The sequence below is a fragment of the Choloepus didactylus genome, chromosome 16, assembly GCF_015220235.1.
Source record: "Choloepus didactylus isolate mChoDid1 chromosome 16, mChoDid1.pri, whole genome shotgun sequence".
NCBI classification, from domain to species: domain Eukaryota; kingdom Metazoa; phylum Chordata; class Mammalia; order Pilosa; family Megalonychidae; genus Choloepus; species Choloepus didactylus.
Genome location: NC_051322.1, coordinates 61,957,533 through 61,972,417, shown reverse-complemented (window position 1 = coordinate 61,972,417; position 14,885 = coordinate 61,957,533).

The window sequence follows — 14,885 nt, the reverse complement described above, 5'->3', positions numbered from 1 at the left end:
ATTAGACAATAAACGGTAAAGATAAGCTATGAATAGAAAACTCCCACAGTGTATAGTTATGACAGTTTGACTAAGCATACACTACATGAGCCAGTTAAATCTTTTTAAAGGGAAAAAGCATCGCTGGGAATATCTGGCCCTTGAAAAAATACATTCTTGTGTTTAAGTTTCTAATAATTTAAACTGATTAATGTAAATTAGGATAAGGAAGTTTTTAAAATTATAAAATATTTCCTATTTACAGATACAAATAGAGAATGATACAATAAATAGAAATATACCCATGATCCAGATTTAACAAATGCTAACTTTTAAAAATTTTACTACAGATTTTGTTTTAATAGCAATATCTCATTGTTATAATTGAAAACCATTCTGTAACTCTATCCTATTCCCATTTCTTCTTTCCTAGAACATTATTTTGAGGCCTGTATGTATACTTTTGAAATTTTCACTACATAAATGTATACATAAACAATATGCATTTTTATTGTTTTTAATGGTCTTCAAATTTACATAAATATTATCCTTTTTGTGTTCTTTAGGTAATTGCTTTGTTTCTTGACGTAATTTTAAGGTTTACCTGTTTTGGTATATGGGGTTCTAGTTTATTCAAGTTCAATGCTGTAAAAAAATTCATTACATGATTCTACCACAATTTTTTTTCATTTTTTCTTCTGTGAAGATATTTATTGTATTTGTATTTTGTTCCTATGATAACCAAAGTTTAATAAACATCACTGGCCTGATCCTTTGCACCACTGTCCAATAGTTTCTCTTTGGTATTTTCTGGAAATAGAGCCATTGGGTCACTGATTATATCATCGATATTATTACATTTTTAGCCATTATTTTCTCCAGAGTTTGTATGAATTTACTCTCCCTATAGTAGTACATAAAATGTCTTATCCCACATTCTTATCAAGCTTTTGTATTTGCCAACATGATAGACGTGAAATAATAGATTACTTTTATTTTAATTTGAATTCGTCTGATTACCAGTGAAAATGAGTATCTTCTGAATTTTTCTGAAGTTGCTATATCTTAATAATAACTCTTGACCTGTATGCCCTTTATTTTTCATATTCAAAATATTTCTGGCTACTCTTGATCCATTAGTCTTCTATATGAAGTTCAAGATCAGTTTGCAAATTTCATGAGCTATCTTTTTGGCATGTTGATTAAAATTATATTAATGTGTGAAGAATGGATAGACACCTTTCTAACATTGTGGTTTCCATCTATTTATTCATTTTAGATAATTTCCTTCAAAATAGTTCTGTAATTTTCTCATTTAAATCTGTTTTTTAATACCATGTGCTTTCTTTTATGCTAGAATTCTGTTTTTCCCCTTTATTTTCCAAGTGGTGATCGTTGGAATATAGGAATGCTATTGAGTTTTTACATTTTTTAATATTGATTCTAGCAACCTAGCTCAACTCTCTTATTAGGTCCAATAATATGTAAATAATAAATGACAACATATTTCTTTTTCTTATCCTTTCTTTTATTCCTCATTAAATTTTATATCTTGTGGTATTAGCTAGACCTTCCACTAGCAGTGGTATCTAGCCTTATTAAGAATATTTCTGTAACTGCTTTTATGAGCGTCCTCTAATTGCTGAGATATATACAAAAATGAGCTTTTATTTTTTCAAATATGTCTAGTACATGTCTGCCATATATTTATGTTGTGTGTTCTGTGGAATTCCTCCTTCTTCTAGATTTCAGACTCAAACAATATCTCATTCTTAGTGTGCAACTTTCTAGTCAAGTTTTCAAAACAGTCTCATTTCTATTGTTCTAGATCAGTTCCGTTAATTTTAAAACTTTGATTTGATTCTATCAAAGCTGTCTTCTTTCCTTCCCACCCTCATCAGCACCAGTTAAACTTTTGGCATTATGGAAAGGTTATTAAATTTTTGTGTGTGTCCTGGACTCCTTTGAAGTCTCACAAAACTTTTGGACTGTTTCAGAACAATGTTCTAGCTTCATAAAATAAAATATTTGGGATTTAAAAGAAGCTGATTATTTCAAACACTGTTAGCAAAAATTAGAAAAAACAAATTATCTAGCCATTTATGTGCCAAAGAATTGTTAACAATTGAATAACAAGATCTAGTGGCAGGTTTAATGACTTCTGTGATTAAGGTAGTAGAAGTGTAAATGATATTTTGAGATATAAACAACAACTGCTATTTGACATTAATATAGCTACACTTTCTGTTGTTGGAAAACTCACAAGCACTGCTGACTCTCCTCTGGTTTCTATATGTGATTAAAGTTAAGGGTTTGGAGATGAAGTGACTATCCTTATTCTCCAGTTGGGCCCAGTGTGAATGCAAGGGGAAGCAGGAGGGGAAAAGTCAGAGAAGGAGATGCAATGACTGAAGCTGAGTTAGAAAGAGATTTGAAGATGGAGGACGGGCCTATGAGCCAAGGAATGTGGGCAGCCTCTCACAGATGGAAAAGGCAAGGAAATGGGTTCTCCCCTAGAGCCTCAGAAGGCAGGCAGTCTGGCCAATACCTTGATTTTAGGCCAGTGAGACACAGCTGGGACTGCTAGTAATTTTGAGATAATGATAGCAGCCACATTAATACAGTGAGAAATTAATATATAAATTGGTCAAAAAAAAAAAAATTGATCCTAAGTGGTCCAATTTAAAGTGGACCTAAATAGTCCTAAGATTTGCCATACCTGAGAAGAACACAATCTAATCTGTCAAGGATCCACTCAAAACACGGACTGCAAACAATTTCTATTCTCTTTTTGTTTCTAAGATCTAAAGCTTTTCTGAAAATGTAACTAAGCATTTAGAGGTGATTGATTATTATTTTATCCAGCATTTCTACCTGTTTCTAGAGGGAAGGCTTTCATTTTATGTAGGTCAACATTGTGCTTGGATTGTAAGTTACCCTGGTCATTCTTCTCTTGTTTCTATCAAGGTTTTTCTTAACTCAGTCCAAAGAGCAGAGCATGGCTCTCAACCACTCCCAGGTTTACCTACCAACACATTCCACCATAAAGTTAGAGAACACGTTTTCTTTCTCAATTCCAGTTGTAAATTTCCAAGGAAAGACTGTAATCAGAGTCAGTGGGTGATGGTATATTGTCAAAATCTAAGTAATTTCCAGGTTTTACATTCAGGATTGATGGCTTCTAGACACTGTCCTCAGGTGCAGGCTCTCTGGGGGATTGACTCACCAGGTGACCGTTTTCCTCAGTTCAGATATTTGAACCCCATAGAGGACACCTGCATGAGACTCATTTAATGGCCAATGGTCAGGGCAGCAACAAAAAAAGGTTGCAGGCCAGCATCAGAATCTGAGGGACTCTGCAGCACGAGCCCCCTGTGGGCCCTGCTTTGCACACATGACCCAACCACATTCAGTCTCTGGCATGAACTGCCAAGACCTGTGCAAGGGGTCTTAGTTTCAGGAGAGCTCATGGCAAAAGCTCTCTATGACTTTATTTTTAATGCAATTGTATTGAGATATACTCACACACCATATAATCCATCCAAAGAATACAATCAATGGCTCACAGTATCATCATATCGTTGTGCATTCATTGCCATAATCAGTTTTCAAACATTTTCATTACTCCAAAATAAAGAAAAAATTTATAAAAAATAAAAAAGAACACCCTAACCATCCCATACCCCCTATCCCCACCTATTATTTATACACTTTTGTCATTATTTTGTTATTCATCTGCCTACACACTGGTTAAAGGGAGTGCCAGTCACATGGTCCCATGATAAAAGCTACATAGTTATATAATCATCTTCAAGAATCAAGGCTACTGGATACACTAGAAACTAAAAAGGAATAACTATCTAATGCTTAAGAATAACCTCCAGATGGACCTCTCAACTTTATTTGAGATCTCTCAGCCACTGAAGCTTTATTTTGTTTCATTTCTTCTCTCCTTTTTGGTCAAGATGACATTCTCAATCCCACAATGCCAAGGCCAGTCTCATCCCCGGGAGTCCTTTCCCTCATTGCCAGGGAGACTTACACCCCTGGAAGTCACGTCCCATGTAATGGGGAGGGTCGTGAGTTTATTTGCAGAGTTGGCTCTCAGTGACTTTTTAAATGGTTAAGCCTGGCTTGTCAGACTGTTTAGGGCAGTTGCAAACTGTTTAGGCCAGTTGCAAACTATTAGTGAAGAAGCCAACCAGGGGTCTTCAGGAGAATTTGGGGTATTAAACAGTACATCATAAATTCCACTGCCGTTATCATGGCCAAGAGTCAAAAATCAGTTATCCAGGCATTCCCAGAGATCAAGCTAGAACTTTTTCAGGTCGGCTCTACATCAGCTCTAACGCCACACATGGTTGGTTCCATGATGGTGGAATGGGGGGTAAGTGTGGGGTGTGGAGGAGGCAGTTCCCAGTAGAGGAGGAGTCTCTGGGTACACACCACAATAGGCAACCCCTGACTACCTTAACTCATATTTAAATATCTTTGGGTAGCTACACCCAGTCTTGGCTTTTAAGAAAAACGGAAGAATTACAGACAAGAATTACACATATGTAACCAGAAGAAATTCTTAAGTTTCTCTTTTTCTGTCCCAGAAGATTAATTACTTCAAAAGGCAGGCATCTACCACTCCCACCATGCATTATGCCCTCTCTGGAATGGTTGGCAGAATGTGAACCTGCACAGACAAACCCTAAAGCCTGCAGAAAATATAAAAGGAGGACATATTCCTGTGCTGTCATGCTCACTGTGAAAATTCCCTAGGCCCCAAGTCCCTTGGCCTATTTCTGTAGCTCTCGGTTTGCTCTCTCGCTCCTGGAAATAGCTTGCTTACCTTCTCCATGTCCTCACAGACTATTTCTGGTGAGGCCTTTTTCCCACCTGAGGCTCATTTTTAAATCAGAACAAAACTCTAAGAACACTGTATAGCCTGCTGTGTCCCTCAAGCTATGATACAACTACTTTGGCTTTTCAAGCCTGTTTCAGTTAGCTAAAAAGGCAAGAGCACAGACTGGGATGAAAGAAAAAGAAGGAGGTTTTGAATTTTGAATAGTTCCAAGAATGACAAAGGACAGGATTGGTAAGTGGGTTTCAACTTTAATACCCAGTGCAGATCAACTGATAAGGACACAAGCAGCACTGGAAATAACATAATAATCGATTACCAGAGGTGCAAGAGAGTGTTAGATATGCAACTGATAGTTGGAGATTAACAGAGTGTAATGATTGTTGGAGGAACAACAGCAGCTATTATTGTATACATTGGCTCTCTATATACAATGTATATATTGTAAAGCCAGCCTGAAAATACGTTATACTTCTATTATGTATTTTTTATGGGGCAGGCATGATACCAGGTGTTTTAATGGATCATTTCATTCATTCTTCACAACATTCCTATGACGTAGAGATGAGAATATGGAGACTTACCAAGTCACAACATCTGTTCCAGTTTGCTAATGCTTCCATTTTGCAAAGTACCAGAAAGGGGGTTTATTTGGTTACAAAGTTACAGTCTTAAGGCCATAAAAGTGTCCAAGCTAAGGCGTCAACTATAGGTACCTCCACAGAAGAGTGATCAGTGGCATCTAGAACACTGTTGTCTGGGAAGGCACATGGCTGGCATCTTCTTCCTTTGCTCCCAGGTTGTGTTTCAAAATGGCTTTCTCCCACGATGTTTCTCTCTAGGTGTCTGGGGGTATTCTCTTAGTTTTTCCCAGGCAAATTCAGGAGTAGCAAAAGTCTACTTTCAATGGCCGTCTTCAAAATGTCTCTCTTGGCTGCAGCTTCTCTTCTCTCTGTGAACTTATAGGACTCCATTGATTCAATTAAGACCTACCCTGAATGGGTGGGGTAAAACCTCCATGGAGATTATCCAGTCACAGTTGATTCAGTCACATCTCCATGGAAACACTCAATCACAGGATTCCAACCTAATCAACACAGACACATCTGCCCCCACAAAGATTGCATCAAAGAGCATGACATTTTGGGGGACGTAATACATCCAAACCAGCACAACATCATACAGCAGTTTTTCCATCCATATGGGAAGGATGGCTGGTAGCAAAAATGTCATGCATTTCAGTTGACCTTTGGATTTTAAATTCATTGCAAGAGTTGACAAACTTAAATCAGCAGTATTTACTTTTGTAAGTAAAGTGTTATTGGAACGCAGCCACAACCATTAATTTATGTATTAACTATGGCTGCTTTCACAGTACGATAGTAGAGTTGAGTAGTTGTGACAGAGGCTGTATGACCTACATTTTTACCTTTTGGCCCTTTCAGAAAAAGTTTGTCTATGTCTGTCCTATTTCCACTTCCCTTGGAGCTTTTTGGAGCTAACCTTACTCTTTATTTCTTCAACTTCATTCCCTCATGTTGGAGTCTAATATCCAGTCCCTGTTGAAAGTTGAGTATTCTTTTTAGGTGCTTTATAGAGCCTCAATCATGCTCAAAATGAAATATTTTCTAGTTGCTCTCTTTCAGCATACTTGGTGTGCTGGTTTGAATGTATTGTGTCCTCCAGAAAAAGCCAAGTTCTCTGATGCAGTTAGTGTGGGGCAGATGTTTTTGGTACTGAATAGATTGGAATTCTTTGGGTGTTTCCATGGAGATGTGACCCACCCAACTATAGGTGATAACTCTGATGAGATAATTTCCATGGAGGCGTGACCCTGCCCATTCAGCATGGGCCTCGATTGCTGGAGTAGTATATAAGCTCAGACAGAAGGAGTGAGCTTGTTACACCAAGAGGGACACTTTGAAGAAAGCACAGGAGCTGCAGATGAGAGAGAGTTTGAAAATAGCTGTTGAAAGCGGACTCTTGCTCCGGAGAAACTGAGAGAGGACAAATACCCCAAGTGCAACTAAGAGTGACATTTTTGAGGAACTGCAGCCTATAGAGGAGCGTCCTGGGAGAAAGCCATTTTGAAACCACAACTTTGGAGTAGACACCAGCCACATGCATTTTCAGCTAACAGAGATTTTCCAGACAACATTGGCCATCCTCCAGTGAAAGTACCTGATTGTTGATGACTTACATTGGATACTTTATGGCCTTAAGACTGTAACTGTGTAACCAAATAAACCCCCTTTTATAAAAGCCAATCCATCTCTGGTGTTTTGCATTCCAGCAGCATTAGCAAACTAGAACACTTGGTAAAGCCCTCTCTATAGCCTTGTACTTTCTCTTAAACTCCAATGAGAAATATATTTCTCTCTGTAGCCTTCATGCTTCCAAGGTAGAGTTCTTGTTGTGTTTCCAGAGTCTTTGAAGGAGAAAAGTATTTTTAAATCAGGGGGTCATTTTTTTTTTTAATCTTCTTACCACTTTCTGTAGCTCTTCCTCATTTTTTCCATGGCAGAGATTGCAATATCAGGTCACAAAATTCTACTTTCATCACTGTATTTAATCAGCTTTCCTGAAGTACATGTTTGGTGTTTACAAAGCATCTAAGATTTTCTGCTTCAGCATGTGTAGGCAAAAAATTCAAACAAGAAAAAAATGAGGAGAATATTCCTCACAAGGAAGAGCTCGGGTAAATTTCATGAATGGGAATTGTGCAGCTGCTTCTACCGAGACAAAGGTTATAATTAGCAGTTGGAATTAGGGTCTTTTAATTTAGATAGTATTTTAATTATCCTTGCTTTTGTATATATCCTTTTGTGACTTGTCATCTTTCAGCATCCTAAATCCAAAATAGTCCTTTTAAATACCTACTACCTTACTACTCAAGTACTCAAGTTTCTTGATAATAAAATTTATTAATGATATGTATTTAAAAAAAATAAGCTTGACTCTAAGCTGCGTAAGATCAGGAACCTTAGCTATCTTATTCTTAGCTCTGGTCCTGTCATTAAGCAGAATGCCTGGCTTACTATATTTGTTGAATGAATGAATGAATGCAAAGGAACACACCAAGTAATGAGATGACTGACTTAATTCTCTGTCTATGGTTCCATTTACTCCCAAACTTGTTATCCAGCATCTCACCAGGTTCTGGGACCAATTGGATCTCTAGGCAGAAGAAGTATACGGAGCCTTCATTCTAAAGTTCTATCGCTTAGCTTCTTTTCAGTTTTGCTATCAGCCCCATTTTGATATCTTCCATACCTTTAGCTTGCGACCAGTCACCACATTTTTGAGATTGGGTAGATACTGACCAGTATTAACTTCCTTTTGCTGCTGTAACAAAATACCACAAACTTACCACCAAGAAAACACAAATCTATTATTGTTTCCTTTTGGAGGTCAGAAATCTCAATGGGCTAAAATCAAGGAGCAGGCAGGGAGGCTGCATTCCTTCTGGAGGCTCTAGGGGAGAAGCTGTTTCTTGCCTTTTCTACCTTCCAGAGTTCATCCGCCTTCCTTGGCTCATGGCCTCTTTCTGCATCTTCAAAGCCAGCAGCATAGCATGTTCAAATCTCCCCCTCTCTGGCCTCTGCTTCCATTGTCACATCTTCTTTTCTTGCTCCAACTCCCCCCCCCCCCATTTCCTGCTTATGAGGACTCTGGTGATTATATTTAGGGCTGGAAAATTCAAGATAATATCCCCATTTCAAGATCCTTCACTTACTCATATCTCCACAATCCCTTTTGCCACGTAAGGTAACATATTCACAGGTTCTGGGCCTTGGAGGGGGACATTATTTTGCCCACCTGACTATCTTTCCCTCCTTGTCTAATCAGCCCTTGGTTGCCCACCTAAGTAACCCAGTGCTTCCCAGAGGGACGTGTGTCACTGAAGAGGCCTGCCTGAACATCTGCCTTTAGCTGGACGCAGCCCTCTCCATGGCCTTCATCCAGGTTCCAGGCCCTACCTTCTGTCTGCTCAGGATTCTTCTTGGAAACTACCTGGCTCTCTGCCTGGAGGTTAACGCGTTGCTACTGCTGAGATCTACGTTAAGTATCCACTGTACCGTTTTAGGTTTGTCTCGTGACTGCATCTCCACTGTTGACCTCGCAGAGACCTGGCAGCGGAGAAAGTCAGAGAGCAGTGATCCAGGGACAGAACAATTGGACCAGTCAAATGTGTTAGGAATGGAGGTAGCAGGTAACTGGAAATTCTGTCAGATCCAGTTCACACCTGAACTTACCCCCTGTTTTTCTCTTTGGTGATACCTGAATAACCTTGCTGTTTCCAGCTTTTCTGGACTTTGGATTTCTGCTTTTCCAGCTTGATGCAACTGTCCTCTGCACTCACAGTGTCATCTCCTGGATCCCCAATAAAGCACGATCCCTGAACACATGCACCCCTTACCAGAGACTCCACTTCCCTCAATCAAACTGTCTTGTTCCAAATAAACCTGGGTTCTTAGAGGAGCCAGGGGAATTGCTACAAGGATTACTGAGTCTAAAGTGACCGTGATAAAATTTTCTGGAAAGTGAAAGTAAAAAGCACAAAATTGAAACCAAACTAAAATTTGCGTTATGTTTAATTTTAAAGAAAATCACTAGAAAAGTCTCTGATAGGAAGAGTAACAAGTGAGAGTGTTCATTTTAGTCAGTAGGAGATACGCTCAACTTTTTACAGCTTGAAAACAGTTTCCAAGATAAGAACTTACCATGTGTACTTCTGATTCCTTCACCAACTGATTTGAAATTTAACCCATCATTAATTATTTTCTTACTATCCATTGGCTTTTTGACTTTATGTAATTATCTAAAAATATTTCAAAATCCTTGAAACTAATCAAAACATAGAGGGTTTTGTTGAGATAACAAAAGCTAATGACCCAAAGGCACACCCCAGGCTCTCTGGGACGCTGTTTACCAGGAGAAACTTGGAAAAGAAGTGTACCTGTCTCCCATGGCTCATGACATTTTCGAGCAGTGCAAGGGGCCTAGTGGGGTGAGATGTCAGACTTAGGGAGAAGGTCCCCAGTTAGGGAGCTGGAGGCCTTTTAAGTTATCTGATTGGGGAGGTGCCAGCCCCTCCCTGTGTACTCAAGGGCTGGGTCCAAGCCTGTGGTCATAACCTCAGCAGCCTATGGGCAGCGATTGCCTGAAGCACTAACTTTGCTGTGTAGTAGAGTGGAAAGAGGACTGAAATGGCAATTAGAATATCTCTCATGCAGCTCTGCAACTATGAGCCATTCAAGCTTGGGCAAATCACCTACCCATTCTGGATTTCAAATTTTCACCAGTAAAATATATATAATATCTTCCTTATTTGTGGAATGTTCCATATTTTAAGTGCACTGTAAATGTAAGGTGCGTTTGGTGGGGTAACGGGACCCCAAAGACGCTTTAATTATACTTCTGTTCTTATAATTGGAATTCAAGCCTAAATTTGACTTGAGACTAAAAGACACTTTAATTATACTTCTGTTGTTATAATAGTAGTCCCAGCCTAAATTTGATTTGAGACTGTAAATCCAAGGATATCTAGAAACTTTATCCACATGCTTTATAGCTGAGCTTCATTGTTTTCTCCCTTGAGATTTTTTTCTGTTTTCTCTAACTTTCTTGATAATGACCCTCAAAAATGCAATCATCTCTAATGATTTGCCTTAGACTATATCCTCATCTGTCTCAAGGAAGATGGCTGGTCATTAGCACTCTGGATTAGCTAACTAATTTCTTTATGGGAATAAAGCTATAACCCATGGGTTTATACATTTGTATGCAGGAGAGAAGAGAACTGTTGATGAAATCTCAGAGTTCTTTGACTTTCAGTAGGCATTTCCCCCAGAGCAAAAATGCTCTCTTTGTGAATATTTACAAATACAAGGGAGATTGTCTTAACCACAAGCTTTATTAAACTTGTTGATGGAATTCCTGAAAGAAATTCCATGTGTAGCATGAAAAGTTCAAAGCTGACCTCCCATAAGTTAAAAGAGTGGATTTCTGCCACACAATAGGGATGTTAAAGCCAATTCAGCAGTCTTTCCCCAGTGCCTATGGATCTTACAAAAAGCTTTAGCTGGTGGGGTGGGTGAAACTGGATTTTACTGCAGTCCCTGCAGACTCTCTCTGCTCTTGAGCAACTGGCCACAGGATCAGAGCTTCTTCCCCTCTGGAGAGAAATTTTATTTACATTATAATCATGTTTTCTTGCACCAGCTCCTCCCTTTTTTTGGCAAAAAATAAAACCACAGCATAGTGGCTTGGATATATTTATTTCTACAGGTTGGACATTAGGTGCTTTGACCATACATGTTGAATTTCTACAGGAAACAGCTCCTATTGTGGAGGCAGTATGAGAATATGGCCATAAACAAGGATTGTTTGGGGGCAATGCCGGTTGAATGGTAAAACTAACAGAATTTTATCCATATCGCAACTGAGTAGAGTTTTTGTGCTTATTCCCAATTGCTGTGCTCCCTTATGAGTAAGATCTATAAGTGTGGATTGGATGATAGTACAGTTAGTGAGATTCAGGATTGGTTGAATGACTACGGCACTATTGGTGGGTCACTGCCAACTTAAAGAGAAATGTGTTGTGTTCCAAAGGACTCCATCATCTGCTGGGTCCTTGATTTTGTTCTCACTGAGAATAAAGACCCTGGAGAATACTGATCAAATTTATGTATACCATGAAGCTGTGGTGAAAGGTTTATCTGTACCCAGAAGGGTTCTGGTAAGCATAAATAATTGTCAAAGTCTAATGACAACACTGAATAGGAATAAAATTCTTAGCATATGCTCTAAAGGGCAATTTCACAGGGACAGGCCAAAAGAGACACTTTACTACCAGAGCTTATGGAAAAGTCCTGGGATTTTGGTTGACTCAAATATCTATAGGCGGTAAAGTGTGCACCAACTCTCTCAGAAATCTCAGGTGTCATCAATGAAAGTGTTTTCAGATCAAGGGAGATTACAGACAACTTTGTGCCTGGCATACCATGCCCAGAATATTGTATTCTTCTCTGAACACTACACTTCGAGTGGGATGATGAAATGCTAAAGTGACCAGAATGATGAACTAGCTCAAAACCAAGAAATATTAGAAAAAAATAAATGGATGGCTCTGCATCTGTGAAAGAAAAAATTTAGTGAAGATATTATAGCTATCTTCAAGTAGTTATGCATGCTATTTTTATTCTGCTATTAAAAAAAAAAAAAAGAATGGGAGCAGGGAGAATTAACGTGTGTTTAGTGTCTGCAGTGTGCCCCAGCTGAGCTAGTCTTGTTCCATGAATACATATATATATAATTCATTAGATGTTCACAGCAGCTTTACAAGATAGGAGTTGCTATATCCGTTTTATAATTGAAAATCTGAGATACAAAGAACTTCAGTAACTTCCCCAAGGTAACATGCAAAGTTAGGGATATAGAGTTAGAGTTGTAGAATTTAAGGTGTATGGCAGACATTTGTGATTCTCTGGGGAAACCACTACATCCTTTCCCCAGTCTTTTGGTTTGGGCCACGCTGAACTTCCTTCTTGAATCCAGAGGTAGACACATAACCCACTCCTGAGCAATCAGAGCACAAGATCTCTGGCCCTCAAGGACTCAGTCCAGTCTTGTGGTATTCCTTTAGGACTTTTGATGGAAATACCATGGAAGAGTTCTTTTCTTATTTTTCAGTGGGGTTCTTGAAAAACTGAGATGTAGGCCTCCAGCTGTAGACTGTCATTTTGCCACTATGAGGCAAAGAATGGTGCCTGACAATGGAACCAACACAAAGGAAAGCAGGGCTTGTAGTGTGTGCTAAGCACCTAAAATATGTTTTAAATTTAACCTTTGCCATGTATTGTGAGACTGGTTCCATTATTATCTGAATTTTACAAGGGATAAAACAAGCTTAAACAATGTCAAGTTCACAGTGCTAGTCGTAGCAGAGTCAGCATTCACACCTAGTATTGTCACATTTCAGAAACCTCATTCAGGGGCCCTGGTTGAATACTCTTCGTACTCAGATTTTACAAAATAGATAAATATACTACCCAATTTAAATGGCGATGCAAAATTAAGTAACTCAGAGAAAATTTACATTAGCATTCAAAAAGGCTGTTTCCTCAGATCAGCATTTTACTTGTGTAATTTTGCCTCCCATCTTGTGTCTTCTGCTGAGAAAGCCAAAGGGAATTATTTATTATCTGTCTGCAATGACTCTTGCAATGGGGTACATAATGGTTGCCTTCATGATTCATTAGTCATTGTATGAACACCTAAGGACTAACAATAGGTGTTGAACCATTCCAGATTGCCTGGGAGTTGTCTGAAAGGGCGCTAATTGTTTATAGAGCAACCAGATTTCTGCACCTCTTTTCTAAGTCACAGATCTTTAGCTAAGGGAGTTCACGTTGGAAAGAAAGAAATGGGTAAACTCCAGCTAAACACAGCACAAGTCCCTTTGCTCTTGTGCAAAAACCCTGTCTCTAGATCATACTGCAACTCCTGGTTAATGTTTGTCATCCTTCAAACATACTACAAAAAGGGAAAATTAACTGAGGCCATTATATAATTAATGAGAAATATTATTGACTTTTTCCCACATGATGCTGAAATCTAAAGATCAATACATTAGTAGCTTGTGATTTGTCACATTTTACCAAGTCTGGACTCTTTCTTTAAAAAAAAAAATCAGTATATTTTAATATGTGATAGTGAGTGTTCTTACTGACAGCCCCATTCATCTGTAAGCCAGTAACTTTCCCAGCTTACTCAATAGAGCAGTTGAAGTTGAATTCATGCAAAATACCAGATGATAGTTATTTAAATATATTATTAGTCATATAGCTCCAAAAATAAAATATATTATGCACAGATAATTGATTTAGAGTTGAAGTATGCTACAGATATCCTAGCTCTTGCAATCATTACATTTACGTTTCCTTCCTTCCCATTCCACCTAATTTATGGCTTCACAAGTATGATCAGTTCTCTGATTGTATCTGAAATGTGTCTACTTTTACTAAGACTATATTTCCAGCACCCTTTTCAAAGCCACTATCAGCTCTTGGCTAGGCTGCTGCCATAGTCTTCAGACAATCTCCTGCTTTTTCTAATGGTCCTCCTATATTAGTCAGGGTTCTCCAGGAAATCAGGGGAAAAAAAAAAAAATATATATATATATATATATATATATATATATATATATATATATATATATAATTTATAGGAATAAATTTATTTATTTATTTATTTGCAGGAATTTTTATTTATAGGAATTGGCTTATGTGACTGGGAGTGGGCAGGTCCACATTGTGTAGGGCAGGTTGCAAGCAGGAAACTCTGATGAAGGTTTTTGAATTCCCCAGGAGTAGATGGCTGGCTAAAGTAGAAATGGAAAGTCTCTCTTCTGACTGCTGAAATCCTCACTTCTTTTTTTAAAGCCGTCAACTGATTAATTGGATGAGACCTCTCTCATTGTTGAAGGCAGTCTCCTCAGTTGTTTGTAGATGTAATCAGCCATAGATGCAGTCAACTTACTGATGATTTAAGTCCATGAAATGTACTCACAATAACAAGCAGACCAGTGTTTGCTTGACCAGACAACTGGACAGCATAACCTGGCCAAGTTGACATATGAATTCAACCATTACAGCTCCTATATTTCATTATTCATACAGCAGCCAGAGTGATGTTGTAAAGATGGAAATCAGGTTATGTCAAAACCCTGCTTAAAATCCTTCTAGGTACCCTGTGCCACATGTGATAAAATCCTAAGGCTCTTTATCCTACCTTCAAAGTCCTATGTGGTCCTGGCTCTTCCTGCCTTTCCAGCCACATGGCTTGCTCCTTTCCCCCTTGCTCGGCATGTTCTAATCCTACTAGCCTTTTTTCTGCTCCCTAAACAGACCAGCTTATTAATGCTTTAGAGCACCTCCATCTGCTGCTGCTTCTGCCTGGGTTTCTCTTTCCTGAGATATTTTCATGGCTGGCTCATTGTCATTTTGATCACAACTTCTAGAGTTGTGATCTCATGAGCTACAGTTTTCCT